This window comes from Phocoena phocoena, chromosome 18, assembly GCF_963924675.1.
Source record: "Phocoena phocoena chromosome 18, mPhoPho1.1, whole genome shotgun sequence".
NCBI classification, from domain to species: domain Eukaryota; kingdom Metazoa; phylum Chordata; class Mammalia; order Artiodactyla; family Phocoenidae; genus Phocoena; species Phocoena phocoena.
Window position 1 is genome coordinate 38,171,081 of NC_089236.1, and position 14,743 is coordinate 38,185,823.

Below are 14,743 nucleotides of genomic sequence, written 5' to 3' on the forward strand. Positions count from 1 at the left end.
ACTTGGCTTTATGTTTTTGTTATTCAATTAAAAATTTGTGGCCTAATTATATCACCTTACTCAATATTTGTCAAAGAAGCAATGGTGAATTATCTTGCTAATGAGGTTCTCAGCCTGGGTTCCCTCAAAAGGAGAACCCCAGAAAAAGTCCCCCAGACAAGAAATTAATCTGGCTTATAATCCTAGCTGTAATGAGCATTTGGGGGATTGAAAGAGGAAATGACAGACAGCCAGTTAAAAACAATATTCTATCGTTGATCACTGCTATGGATTACTGGGTCTTAACCTTCCTGAGATTTCTTAAAACATATCTTAGAACTATCCCACTTGGGCACACAGAGGAAATAGTTACCTGCTGCCTTAATTTGCCTGGTGGTTAATGACAATACTACACATTTTAAGCCCCTAATGTTCAAGATTGCTTATGTGATGATGTTAAGTGGATTCCCATGGGCATCCTACATGAATAGATTAGAGAAGTGAGAGTTTCTGGGGCTGGAAGTAATAGGCAGGAAAAGGCTCAGCCTTTTTATCTATTTTATCCAGTTACTTCTGACATAAAAGATCCATTGTAAGACCAGTGGAAACCATGTTCATATGCCTATAATTGCATCTTCTTTTCTGTAGCTATCCATTTTATCTGCAAAGCTTCTCAAAGGGCTACTTAGAAATAGTTGCTTTAGCAGTGCTGGGAGCAAGAAAGACCCTCAGGATTTATAATAGTGCCAAAAGATGTCCAATGTCATCACCTATTTGTATCACTTAGCTATATTATGGCCAGTCAGTCACAGGCCTCTTCAAAGTGGTAACCCTATCTCTTAAATGGCATAATACAAGTCAATTAATAGAAAGAGAAAACAAGTTTCTTCTCCAGCAACAGCACACATCCCCGAAGTAATGGTTAACATTCATCATTTTTTCCCCACCACATACTAAATTTCACTCACTCTTGGCCTTTATTTAGGCTGGTCAAGATTGCTTACAAGGTGGATTAATCCAGATCTTCTTTCCCAAGAGTTACGATCCCTTGTTTGTCTTACCATTGTCCTTCTGTGATTGTTGCAAATGCCCAGATGCAGTTACCACAAGGTAGGAAAGAAGCAAGAGAAATCTCAGTGAATTTTCCAGTTTCCAGATGTACTCTCACCTTCTGCCACAACGTAGCTTATGGCTCCTTATGGAAACTGGCTGTTATCCCCCTCAATACAGCAACTATTTTTTTTTTTTTGTCTGATTGTTAGTCGGAAGGAGGGGTCCAAAGTTGCCAAGTAGTGGTCATAATTTTCATTTCTGTGGAATGTTTAGTGTGTTACCTAGAGGAAGTATTTTGTCAGTGGGAGTAAGGATCTTTAATTTAGCCGAGCCTAAAATAGTGGTGGCAAACAGCACACATTTTCCAAGTTAATTTCTTAATGTTATTATAAAAGGAACCAACATGCTTCCATATCCCAGTTCCTACTTTCTTGTTTTCTACCTGTTAGGGACACATCACCATTTATCAGGAATTGGCAATGTACCATATTTCCATGGATTGATGTTCTCAGGCTAGGGTGTCAGTTGAGCCTTTAATAGGCTATTTCACTCTTCTAGTAGACCAGTTACTTCGGACATACAAGATCCATTGTAAGACCAGTGGAAACCATGTTCATATGCTTATAGTTGCATCTTCTTTGCTGTAAAATCAATTCCTTAGTCTGAGTCAATGTTGTATGAATGATCATGCTAATAATTGATCAGTCATTTTTAAGTATTTGGTTGTGAGACACACCATGGTCAGGAAAAGCAAACATATATGGAGATGATATCAGTTCTATTAAGGACAAATCACTGCTCCCTTAATTGTGAAAAATATCCCTCCAAGGTAATCTACATGCAGCAACTGACTGACTTAGCTCATCAAGGGATAGTTTTATATATGCTAAGAACTTGGCATCAGTCTCAGTTGCTGGTAGTCTGTAATACATTCTGCAGTGTCAGTATCTAGAACATCCCTGATAAGAGGGAACCCCTGCCATTGAGCCCATGCATAGCCATCACCACTGCCACCATGGTCAATTTGTTTATGTACCCATTATGCCAGCATTGAGGTGGCTGAAAGTTAGGCTGTCTGAATTCTACAGAGTGAGTCATCCTGGCCACTTAGTTTCTGAGTTCCTCTTGTAGAGATCATTGACAAGATAAAAAAATAACAAAACTTTGTCCACATTCTCATACCATACACATGTTTCTTCTTTAGTGTTCTTGTTCTATTTTCTAATTTTGCTCCTTCTATGTCACTAAGTAATGTACCAGGCCAGTTACTACTACTCAGGAGTCCATGTATATCTGAACTTCAGGTTACTTTTCTACCGCTCTTTCCAAAAAAAGTGAACAAATAAGGTTTAGCCATCCCCTCTGGGAGGATGTTTTTGTTTGTTTTTGCACTGTCATTTAGGGCCACTCTTGAGTAAGATTTTATTGTGGCAGCAGTACATCTATTGCTTTTGACTCTCATTACTGTTGAAGCTTGAGAAGAATGAATTTTCCAGGTCAATATTTACATAACAAGTGTTAGAAGCTATGCTGTTCCGCTCCAGTAAATATACTACTTCTAACATAATGGCTGTGATTGAGACAGCCATTTGGTAAAAGTTTTGGTAGTTCATCATCATCTGTCACAATCTAATTGGTTTTTCTAAAGCCAAACAAAAAATAATTAGATGGGGACATGACAGAGACAATGCCCTTGAGTACTTTCAACCTTTGATTGAGGCATTAATTTCTTCCAATCTCTCCAAGATTCAATATTATTTAGATAATTATCTTGGCCAAGATTCAATATTATTTAGATAATTATCTTGGCCAAGAGTGGAAGAGTGTCAGGGCTTGCATCTCCCCTTCCTACTGTTATAACCCTTATTCCACAGGTCAGATAACCAATGTGATAGAAGTATAAAATATGAGATGGTTACACTTGTCTGATAGTAAAGATCTAAAAATAAGTAATAGAAGAGACAACATCGTCTTTACAAAGTGCTGGATTTGGTGTCAACTTAGATCCCTTCTGGGTGAGGTCAAGTGGCCATTAGGAAATGATAATGTCTATGTCTCAGTCAACATTCAAACTTATTTGAAATGTGTCCTAAATCAATAAATTGACTCAATGATTTCAGTATGCAGGGATCTTTTTATGTTAAGTCTGAATCTCACAAAATGATAGCATTTATTATAAATTGATGTTAGAAAAACCATGTATATCGTGGATCTATATCAGTTTGGAACATTATGGCATATACTGAAGGACTAAAATTGAGTCCAGGAATTGTAATGTGAATGGTACATTTACATGATACTCTGAAGTAATGGAGTTTGATTTGAAAAGGAGTAAAACAGTTACTTTGTAAAAATTCTAAAATACACGATTAAATATACCCTTAAGAATGTCTTCAATGGTATATATGTAATAATCATATAAAAGTAATTTAAAAGGATACTAATTGAGATTCAACATTATAACTGAAAATGAAAATGTAATGATAGGAATATAGTTAACACTTTTTTCATTATCACAATAAGTCTAATTAAAATTCTCTCAATGATGTTTTTAAAATTGTACTCATATACACCAAGAGAAAATATGATTTTAATATATTCATTTACACTAGATGTTATAATAAACTTTTAAAAAATCTCTTTAAATTGACCTAAATCCACTATGTAAAACATTTTATGTACTTAATATGTAAAGCCGTGTCCAAATTAAAAAAAGTAAAAATTTAAACTGCGGACTTTAATTTTACTTATGTATAGAAAAAGGCAAAGCAAAAGCATTTTAATTTTACAAAAAATATATTTGATTTGAGTTTGATGCTTGCATACCCAGGCAGAAGTTAACTGTCAAGAAGTCAGAAGCTATGTTTTTTAGGATTTTAAAGTGTTTCTTAAAAAATAATTTGTAAATAGAAATATGAACTGCTTTTCTCTTTCCATTATTAATGCTAGGATATATGCTTAATATTTAAATGCACATCTCATTCATATCTTTTGTTTCTATACAATTTTCCAATAGAGTCTCAAAGCTGCTGAACACAGTTTAATTCCAAATTTCATTTCTTTCTGAATTGCACCATCCTTAAGCAATGCATCATCATCACAGGTCATTGCACCAATGAAATTAATCTGATAAAACACCTGTGTGACACAGAAAATGATAGATTAATATGATTCATCATTAATGAACATCGTCAGCCCATGATCTATTAGTGTATTGCTCAAAGGATTGTGTCATTAGGAGTGAGTTCCTAGTGTTAAATTATGGTGTTGAAGGCAGTAGCTAGAGCTTGGCATAACCCAGAAGGCAGAAAGTAGATGTACCAATACAAAATCAAGTTCCCCAGAACTTTTTTTTTTTTTTTTCTGGCTTAAAAGTGTCAGATTTGCATCTCTTCTAATAAGGTTTACTACCCTGGGGAAAAATTAAGTTTGCCCTTATTATTCATCTACTATTAAGTGCATACCTATCCTCCATAAATTATACCATTTATGGGGCTGACTCACATATGCTGTATCACCAGTGAGAAATGCAAACAAAATTTTATTTGAAAGGGAAATAAAGATGAATTTGAAATACCTGTGAAAAAATAATAATCTTGTAGGGTTGTTTCTTCAAGCACTTATTTAGGCATAAGTGTGACACAAACTATATTTCACTTGACCAGCTCATAACGAGATTGGAAATTGCCCTGAAATACCTTTGTTAAAGTAATCCAACCAGGAAATTTAGGTTTATTCAAGATAAAAATATGTTTGTATATGCAACAGAATTTTAAATTAGTGATTGATAAATAGGTAACAAATTTTCAGAATTCAGAATCTGAATAGATTATTTTCTAACATAAACTTGATACATTTGCTCTTTTTGATTAAATTAACCCTAAAATGCAACTGGATATTTAATAATTGCATTACTTTGAAAAGATATTAAAAACTGTTCTTTTCCAAGAATATTTGCTGAATGAGGCAATGAGGTTTTATCTGTTTAATTCATTGTTTTATTCCCGGATATAGACTAGAGACATGCTGTGGAGCAACTAGACGTGTGTGCCACAACTACTGAGTCTGTCCTCTACAGCCTGCGCTCTACAGCCCGCAAGCCACGACTACTGAAGCCCTCATGCCTAGAGTCCATGATCCACAAAAAGAGAAGCCACCACAATGAGAAGCCCGTGCACCACAAGGAAGAGTAGCCCCCCGCTTGCCATATCTAGAGAAAGCCTGTGTGCAGCAACAAAAACCTAACATAGCCAAAAATAAATAATTAATTTTTAAAAAAGATGCTGTCACATAAAAATTTGCAGTAGTCTAAATATGCATAAAGTGAGAGTAAAAATTTTATTAAAATCATTCACAGTATAAGCAAGAACTCTTAACTAAACTCATTGGGATTTTCAGTTCAGACAAGATGGCATAGCCTCATTTTTGTCTTTTCCATTAAGTATAATTATAAATCTTTGAAATAACACCCGGGGCAAGTATGGAAATTTCTGAAAGTTGCTAAGAAGGAAGCTAAGTAATTTAGAATCCCAGGATTGGAGAAACAACATAGTGGCTCCCATCGACGAGAAGGCCTTCTAGACCCGGCATTTCCCCAGCCCCAGTCTAGCAATAGAAGGCAGCTCAAGTAGATCTCTTTATGAGCCCACTTGTTTGTTTTGTTTGTATGTTTGTTTTCTACCTCCAGATACAGTTTGTTTCCTCAGTAACACTGTTCTCATTGGTAGTTATGTGTGCATTTTGTTAGATACTTTTTTAATGTTAGTCACCTAATTAGAATTTTCCTAACTATAAGCTCCATTAGGGCAGAGCGATTTCTGCTTTGTTCATTCCTCTGTGCCCAAGGCCCACTTGAAGGCTTGCCATGGAGTGATTCTGTCTTTAACTATCCTAATTCACTCTCCTCCTGTTCCTCCTCTTATGTAAATTCCTTCTTCCATCTCTGCTTCACTTCCTTGTCCTCCTAATCCTGTGGAACAAGCTGTTCTTTTAAAAATCAATCTCTGTCTCCACTGGCTCTTTCTTATTAGCTTTTTTATCACTTTAATTCTTCTTCAGTACAAACAAACCAACTCAACAAAATCTGAATTCCAGACTCTTCAGTTTCCTTTAGCTGTGTGAGTAACTTTATACTTTACCTTCACAGCCGAATATCTTTGAATAATCGAGCATGTTTACAAAATCTCTTAGTCAGCCTTCCTCTTAATCTAGTTTCCAGCCCTCATTCAGCTACAAAAAACACACTGCAAAAGGTTAACAATACATATTCATATATCTACTCTTTTTCAGATTTTTTTCCCATATAGCTTATTATAGAGTATTGAGTAGAGCTCCCTGTGCTAGACAGTAGGTCCTTGTTGATCTATTTTACATACTGTAGTGTGCATATGTATAACTAAATCACTTTGCTGTACACATGAAACTAACACAACATTGTGACCTAACTATATTCCAATATAAAATTAAATATTTTTTAATTAAAAAAATTATGAATGGGAGAAAAAATGGTCAGCATTGCATCCAAGTCAGTAAATAAAAAGAAAAAATTCTTAGATCTCCTCTTGTAACACATCTCAGCAGCAGTTGTATGTCTGATCTCTTCCAACTTTCAGAGACTCACCCTAGATCCGTCTTACCTCTTTATTCACGCCTTTTTCCATTCCTTATTGGCTCATCTTCCTCAACCTAAGCATCAAATGTTGGAGATTCTAAACTCCAGTGAAATTTTAAAATCATACCCAAATTCAACATACAAATACTTAGATAAACTTATCCATACCCACAGCTGCAATAACCACCTAGATGTAGATTCCTCACAAAGTTGTGTTACTAGCATGTAATAAAATGGCTGATCTTTATTCCTGGCTCCTGGGTGATAACCTGTAAATCCTTGAAATTTCTTGAGTGATAGAGGTGCCCATAGTGGGTCCCTCATACCACAAGGGATGGCATGTGCTAACAAGGTGTCTCAGGGTGGGCCCTTCGATAGTTTGCGCTAATGAGATAGCTTAACATTGGAGTTAGCCATGCCAGAAAGACTAACCGTGTGATTAGATGGTTGGGATTCTTAGCCAAGTGATGTCAGTTTGACCTCTGAGTAGGGGAGGGGGGTGAATTTTGAGTTTCAATCATGTGTCCAATGATTCAGACAATCATGCCTAGATAATGAAATGTCAACAAAACTCCAGGTACTAAAGCTTAGGTAAACTTCCCTGGTTGGCAGTACTCTGTGTACTGTCACACATCAGTGAGCTGGGAGGTTAAATGTGTCCTGACTTCATGAGAAGAGGACAAATAGAAGCTGAACATTTGAAACTTCTCCGTATCTTACATATGCATCTCTCCCTTTGGCTGGTTCTGATTTGAATCTGTTTGCGATAATAAAACTGTAGGCATAAGCATAGCATTTTCCTAAGTTATGTGAGATGTTTTAGTGAATTATTGAATTATTGCTTATTTAGTAAATTATTTTGTCAGAGTAGTTTTGTGGAGGACTGTGCCCTTAACCTATAAAGTTTGGCCTAAATCTGGGTACTTGGTATCAGAAGTCATTGTAGCTAGACTAGACTTTTTCTTCTATTTCAGATTGTATGGCCAGCTCCCTATTATTATCTCCTCTTACATAGCTCGAAACCACAAGTTGGTGAATCTGTTCTAACAAAATGAATGACCTTCCCACATATGCCCTTCTTCAAAGATACCTGAATTACTGAATGACTCTATCACCTACTGAGTAATGCATGGAAGAAACACAATACCATTCTTAACTATCCCCATTCTTTTGCCCACCCAGTCAAATATCCAATTTACTTTTTTTTTTAAACATCTTTATTGGAGTATAATTGCTTTACAATAGTGTGTTAGTTTCTGCTTTATAACAAAATGAATGAGCTATACATATACATATCTCCTCTCTCTTGTGTCTCCCTCCCACCCTCCCTATTCCACCCCTCTAAGTGGTCACAAAGCACCAAGCTGATCTCCCTGCACTATGTGGCTTCTTCTCACTAGCTATCTATTTTATATTTGGTAGAGTATGTGTGTCCATGCCACTCTCTCACTTCGTCCCAGTTTACCCTTCCCCCTCCCTGTGTCCTCAAGTCCATTCTCTACTTCTGCATATTTATTCCTGTCCTGCCCCTAGGTTCTTTTTTTTTTTTTTATTCCATATATATGTGTTAGAATATGGTATTTGTTTTTCCTCTTTCTGACTTACTTCACTCTGTATGACAGTCTCTAGCTCCATCCACATCACTACCTCACTACAAGTAACTCAATTTCATTTATTTATATGGCTGAGTAATATTCCATTGTATATATGTGCCACATCTTCTTTATCCATACATCTTTCTATGGACACTTAGGTTGCTTACATGTCCTGGCGATTGTAAATAGATCTGCAGTGAACATTGTGGTACATGACTCTTTTTGAATTATGGTTTTCTCAGGGTATATACCCAGTAGTAGGATTGCTACGTAATATGGTAATTCTATTTTTAGTTTTTTAAGGAACCTCTATAATGTTCTCCATAATGGCTGTGTCAATTTACATTCCCACCAACAGTGATACTCTATGACATAAATCACAGAAAGATCCTTCTTGACCCACATCCTAGAGGAATGGAAATAAAAACAAAAATAAACAAATGGGACCTAATGAAACTTAAAAGCTTTTGCACAGCAAAGGAAAACATAAACAAGACAAAAAGACAACCCTCAGAATGGGAGAAAATATTTGCTAATGAAGCAACTGACAAAGGATTAATCTCCAAAATTTATAAGCAGCTCATGCAGTTCAATATCAAAAAGAAACAAAAACAAAAAACAACCTAATCCAAAAATGGGCAGAAGACCCTAATAGATATTTCTCTAAAGAAGATACAGATTGTCAACAAACACATGAAAGGATGCTCAACGTCACTAATCATTAGAGAAATGCAAATCAGAACTACAATGAGGTATCACTTCACACCAGTCAGAATGCCAACATCAGAAAATCTACAGTAAGTGTTTTTAGCTGACTTTTATTTAAATAAGGAGGAGAGGGGAATATTAGAGGTACCTTTATACTGAACACTGCCCACTTATCAACTTGCATTGAAAATATCTGAATTTCGTATTTTTCATTTTGCTCCAACGTTCTGTCACTTGTTGGGTTCTATATAACTAATTCTTCCAAATTAAATAAGGTCTCTTATTGTGGGGGAAAAAAAGCTCTGCACAATTTCACAGCATTCTCAAGTAGTTTGATTTGGGTTATATTTGATAAACCCTCTCCTCCATGAACCTGCCCATTGTCCTAAATTTTCATACCCACATATCCCATCAAGTTATTCTATTTTTAGAAGACAGTTATCTTCTGCAGAATAATTATGTATCTGACTTTAGGAATGATGGGTTTTCTTAGGCAATACTTTATCTCTCAAAATGTAAGTTAATAATGAAGTCAAAATCTTATAAGAAAGGTTTCTGACATGACAGAAATGTTTCTGACATGACAGAATTTCACTGAAAACAAAATGAAAGAAGCCCCCAAATTATTTAACACTGAGTGTTTATGACTAAAACAGAAATGTTAACTCACAGTCATTACTACAAACTAGAAATACCCCAGTATATTCTAGGAGCTCATCTTAGTATCCAATTCTAATTAGAATTAGTATCCAATTCCAATTTCCTAAAATTGCTAAATTATATAAAGGTTAATCTTGCCCCCAACATGCGAAATTATCATTTGTTTTACTCCATTCAGTCTGCTATAGTAAAATACCATAGACTGGGTGGCTTATAAACAAAATAAATTTATTTCTCACAATTCAGGAGGCTGTGAATTTCAAGGTCAAGACACCAGCAAATTTGAGGTCTGGTGAAAGCCTGCTTCCTTGTTCATAGATGGCCATGTTCTCACTGCATCCTCACGTGACAGAAGGATTGAGGGAGCACTCTGGGGTCTGTTACATAAGGATACTAATACCATTCATGAGGACTCATGACCTAATCACCTCCCAAGAACCTTGCCTCCAATACCATCACATTGGGGATGATGTTTCATCTAATGAATTTATGGGGTAAATAAATCTTCAGTCTACAGCATCATCACATGTATTCATGCTACCCTTGATTATTTTAGCACATACAAGCCATAAGCAACTAGTTACTAGAATGATAAATACAAATCCATTCTTTTGGAAAATATTAATACATATTGATGATGCCACTTCCTATAATTTTATTTTCAATAAACTGATAGATGTGTTATTCTTATTGTTTTTCTTAGGTCCTAATACAAAGTTAATTTTGGAGAGCTATAGATAAAAGTAGCTGGTTTTAGAAAAGTGACACAGCACACAAAATAATTGTATCCCAAAAGACTAAATTTAAGTGATTGCTGCAAGAGATTTAAAGGTTTCAAGAGTTCCAGCTTCCAAAACACTCTTTCTATAGTAACTTTAGTTTTTTGACACTAATATTGATAAGCATGTTAGTGAAGAAATATTTTCAGTCTAAGCTCAATAAAAGTGGATATAAATCAATGTGTATACTTTGCTAAATTTGGCATATTAAATCACTTTTGGATTTAGAAAGTTAGATTTAAATCTCTCAACTTCAGAGAAACTTCCCTCATACCTTTAAATGTATGATATCATGAAAATAAATAATAAGATATAAGTAAATAGAAATAAAACCTTTTTTTCCTGCTCTAATAAGTGACAATGCTCTTATAATACACAGAAAATTGTTTGAATGATCTTCAGAGCTTTGACATTCAGTAGAAAAGTTTTATATTAGATTCCAGAGTAGCTGCCAGTAAGGAAAAGAACAAAAGGAAGAAAACTGAAGGGCTATTCCAAATAGCACAGAAAAGAGGAATAATGCAAGCTAATGAGACAGGACAGTATTCCTGAAAGGCAGTTAAAAAGATGTATGAAAAGTCTTGAAAAACATACATATCTACTAGTCTAGCAGTTTCACTTTTGGAAATGGAAACTTTTTCCTAAAAATTAAACAATTGGAGAAAAAAATCTAAGATTTATATATGAACTCATTATATGTAATAGAAAAAATTAAAAATAATTCAAATGCTCAAGAATAGATGATCATTTAATTAAATTATGGTAATATGTATAAAAATTTAATGTCAAGAGAAATAAGTATTATCAAATGTTAGGTATAAAATTCAATAAAATCAGTAGACAAAAATATGAAGAAGTTGTATATGTGTGTTTCTGCACATATGTGTATACATGTGTGTCAGCTATACTACAACATGTCTGTGTGGTAGATTTATGAGGTTTCTTTTTTTTCTGTATACTCCATGAGAAACCATGAATTTATTTTATATACATATTATATTTAAAATTGATTATCCAAACATAAAATATCTTCTTATTTCTAGCATTAATATAGAGCTGCATGGCCTGTGAGTTAATATTTATCAAGTAGTTACTGTGCACCAGGCAGTGTGTGGAGGCTTTCTACATATAAGTATTCTGCATATATATTATGTATGCTTTTTTTGTAGTAGTGATACTTTTTTCTCAGTATCCAAATGCTTATGTTACAAAATACTCTCATCATTTACCTTATCTATTTTAATCCTGAAAATATTTCTAAAAATAAATAGTATCCCTGCTTGACAGAAAGTTCATTAAGTTTTACAGTATACTAATATTTCTAACCTTCAGAAAATAATAAAGGACAGATAGAACTATCTTAACTACACAAATATAGAAATTGAAGTTCAGAAAGTTTTAAAAATTGTCCAGGGCCACTCATCTCTAATTGTTATCAGGAATTAAGCCAAGATACGATTATCAATTTTTTTTGCAGAGAAAAACTAAGGCAAGGAGAGGTAGCAAGAAACCCATGATCACACTATGATTCATAGGATGCAAACCAAGGTAATCTGACTTTATGTTATCTGGAGGCTGAGTCACTGCTACTCTGGCCCTTTATGAATGGAGGTAAGAGTAAAGAGACCCAGAACAACTTTCTCCTGTTAAACTGAACTGTTCTTTGATTCTCAATGTCTTACCACCCAATCCCCAGTCTCTCTGAATCTAAGAGACAGGTTTGGATGGTCAAACAGACCCCTGACAAATGCAGTTTTATTATTACTAGTCAAGTGTCCTAAACATTCTGAATCCCATTTTCCTCCTCTTACTGCACATTCTCTTTGCCTACACAAACATTTATTCCTGTCTCCATTTCTGAGTCCTGCTTTTCCTTCAATGCTCTGCTTAATTTTTTTTTTTCCCCTGCAGAAAATGTTATTTCTATATTCTGGAAGAGATCTCCTCCACTGCTGAATTCTTGAAGTAATTTCTTCCATCTCTTTATGGCAACCATAACAGTTTTACATTTTATCAGAGCCATATTGGTGCATGCCTTACTCTCCTACTTGGCTATATGCTCTTCAGGAAAATTCAGTTTTGTTCAAAATTCATGGAACACATCTTAAGGGTCAGAATTCATATAAGTCATTGGAGATTCAAAGTAAAAAGAATCCCTGCCATGAAATTTCTCATAGCATTAGTGGGAACAAACCATTGATCTACTACTATGCAGATGAGGAAAGAAATGAATTAATTCATTATTTAACTTATTTATTGTCATGAGCTTTACATATTTTATCAACCAACTGTTGAGTACTCATAAAAACTTTTGAAGTATATACATATGTAAATTAATTTTGAGTAATAAATATACACATATATGAGCATATGCATATTTATGTATAATAAATAACACAAATTTCTACAGGAACTTCATCCAATAACTGGTTTATGTAGTTTCAGCTACTTTGAAGGGAAGCAAGAAGAAACAGAAATTACCTGTTATTTCTAACAAGATTTTCATTGTTGACACCTTAAAACCTAGCTATAGACCCTTTGAATAGTGACTGGATTTGGGTTTTGGACAAATCTGCATCAAAATTATGGCTCTACCTTCTATATATGTTCCCTGGGATAATAAATCAGTAACATTAACCACAACCCCAATCACAATCAAAACCAGTAAGCTACCAATTACCAGGTGTCTAACATACCAGGCATTATGTTAAGCATTACTGAAACCAAACAGGACACTGTGGGGCTCCTGGGCATGGAAGCCTTTCTGTGTCCCCTGTTTCTTCTTGCTAAGGAATATACCCCAGTGTCCATGACATTTCCTGAGTTCCAAAGGACAGATTTGAACAGTTGTTAATCAGGGAAGGGAGGGGATGAAGAGACAAGGGAGGAGCAGTCAAGAAACAATAGTACAACCTTGGGGTAGGGTCCTGGTTCTGCCTCAAGGGATACACAAAACAATATCTTTAAGCTCTCTGCAGAACTACAACCTCACCAAAAGGAAGATGTTCCAGAGAGAAGGTCACAGTTTGATAACCTCAAGAAGTCACAAGCCTGCTGTGTCTCCCTTTGCCTGGCAAAGAAATAAATCTATTATTTTCTTCTTCACCCAAAATTCTGTCTCCAAGATTCGATTAGGCCCCGGTGCACAGAAGTCAAGTTTTTGGCATCATTACTACATATTATTTCATTTAGTCTTCATTAAAACTTTGAAATAAGTATTATAAAGCTATATAGACAAAAGAAAACCCAGGGAACCAAAGTAATTGGATTCAGTACCACATCTTTATTACTTTAATGATCAGGAACTTAACTAGAAGCAACATGGCACTTCCTGTTTGCATTCAGTTGCCTTATTAATTAACAAAAATATATTATGGGACTTCCCTGGTGGTGCAGTGGTTAAGAATCTGCCTGCCAATGCAGGGGACACAGGTTTGAGCCCTGATCTGGGAAGATCCCACATTCCGTGGAGCAGCTAAGCCCGTGCACCACAACTACTGAGCCTGCAAGTCACAACTACTGAAGCCCTCATGCCTAGAGCCCATGTTCCACAATAAGAGAAACCAACGCAATGAGAAGTCTGTGCACCACAAGGAAGAGTAGTCCCTGCTCGCCACAACTAGAGAAAGCCCACGCGCAGCAACAAAGACACAACACAGCCAAAAATAAATAAATAAAATAAAATAAATTAATTTTTAAAAAGTAATTATATTTAACAGGGTTGTTGAAATGATTAAAGTATGTCAAATCATATAAAAGGTCTGGCATACCTGACTAATGTTCAATAAACTAGTGGTAAAATAACCAAGAATATATAGCAATATATAATGTGAGTGCTGGAATCAAGTCTTGTGATTTAGACTTACCTTTCCAGGCTGCCAAAAAATAAACTAGCCAACTGGAAGATTCAGTGAGTTACAAAGATCTCAAACAACCAGTTGATGGCAAAACTTGTATTTCATCACAGCTTGGACCTTGCAGTAGTAAAGTACTGTGAAAAACAGAATGAGATTAAGAGTTGAAAGAGATAACAATATTGCAAGAGATGAACCTCTGAAGAATTATATATATTAAGCATTGAGACAAAAATAAACTTAATAATTCTCCTTTGGCATATAAAAGTTTGACCATTCTCTTTTCCACTGAGAACGAAAAAGAAAAAAACAAACACAAAATTGCAGTTAAATTGAGCAAGAACTCTAGATAAATGGGAAAGGCTGTTTTGCTGAAAATTAGAGCAGGTTAGTAGGGGAGGTCTGAGAAACACTCTCTCTTAAGGCTATAAAAATCAAATGGATAATGATCTCTTTGAGATGAATTCGGCTCAGTACTATCTATGCAGTGGAATAAGTATGAAG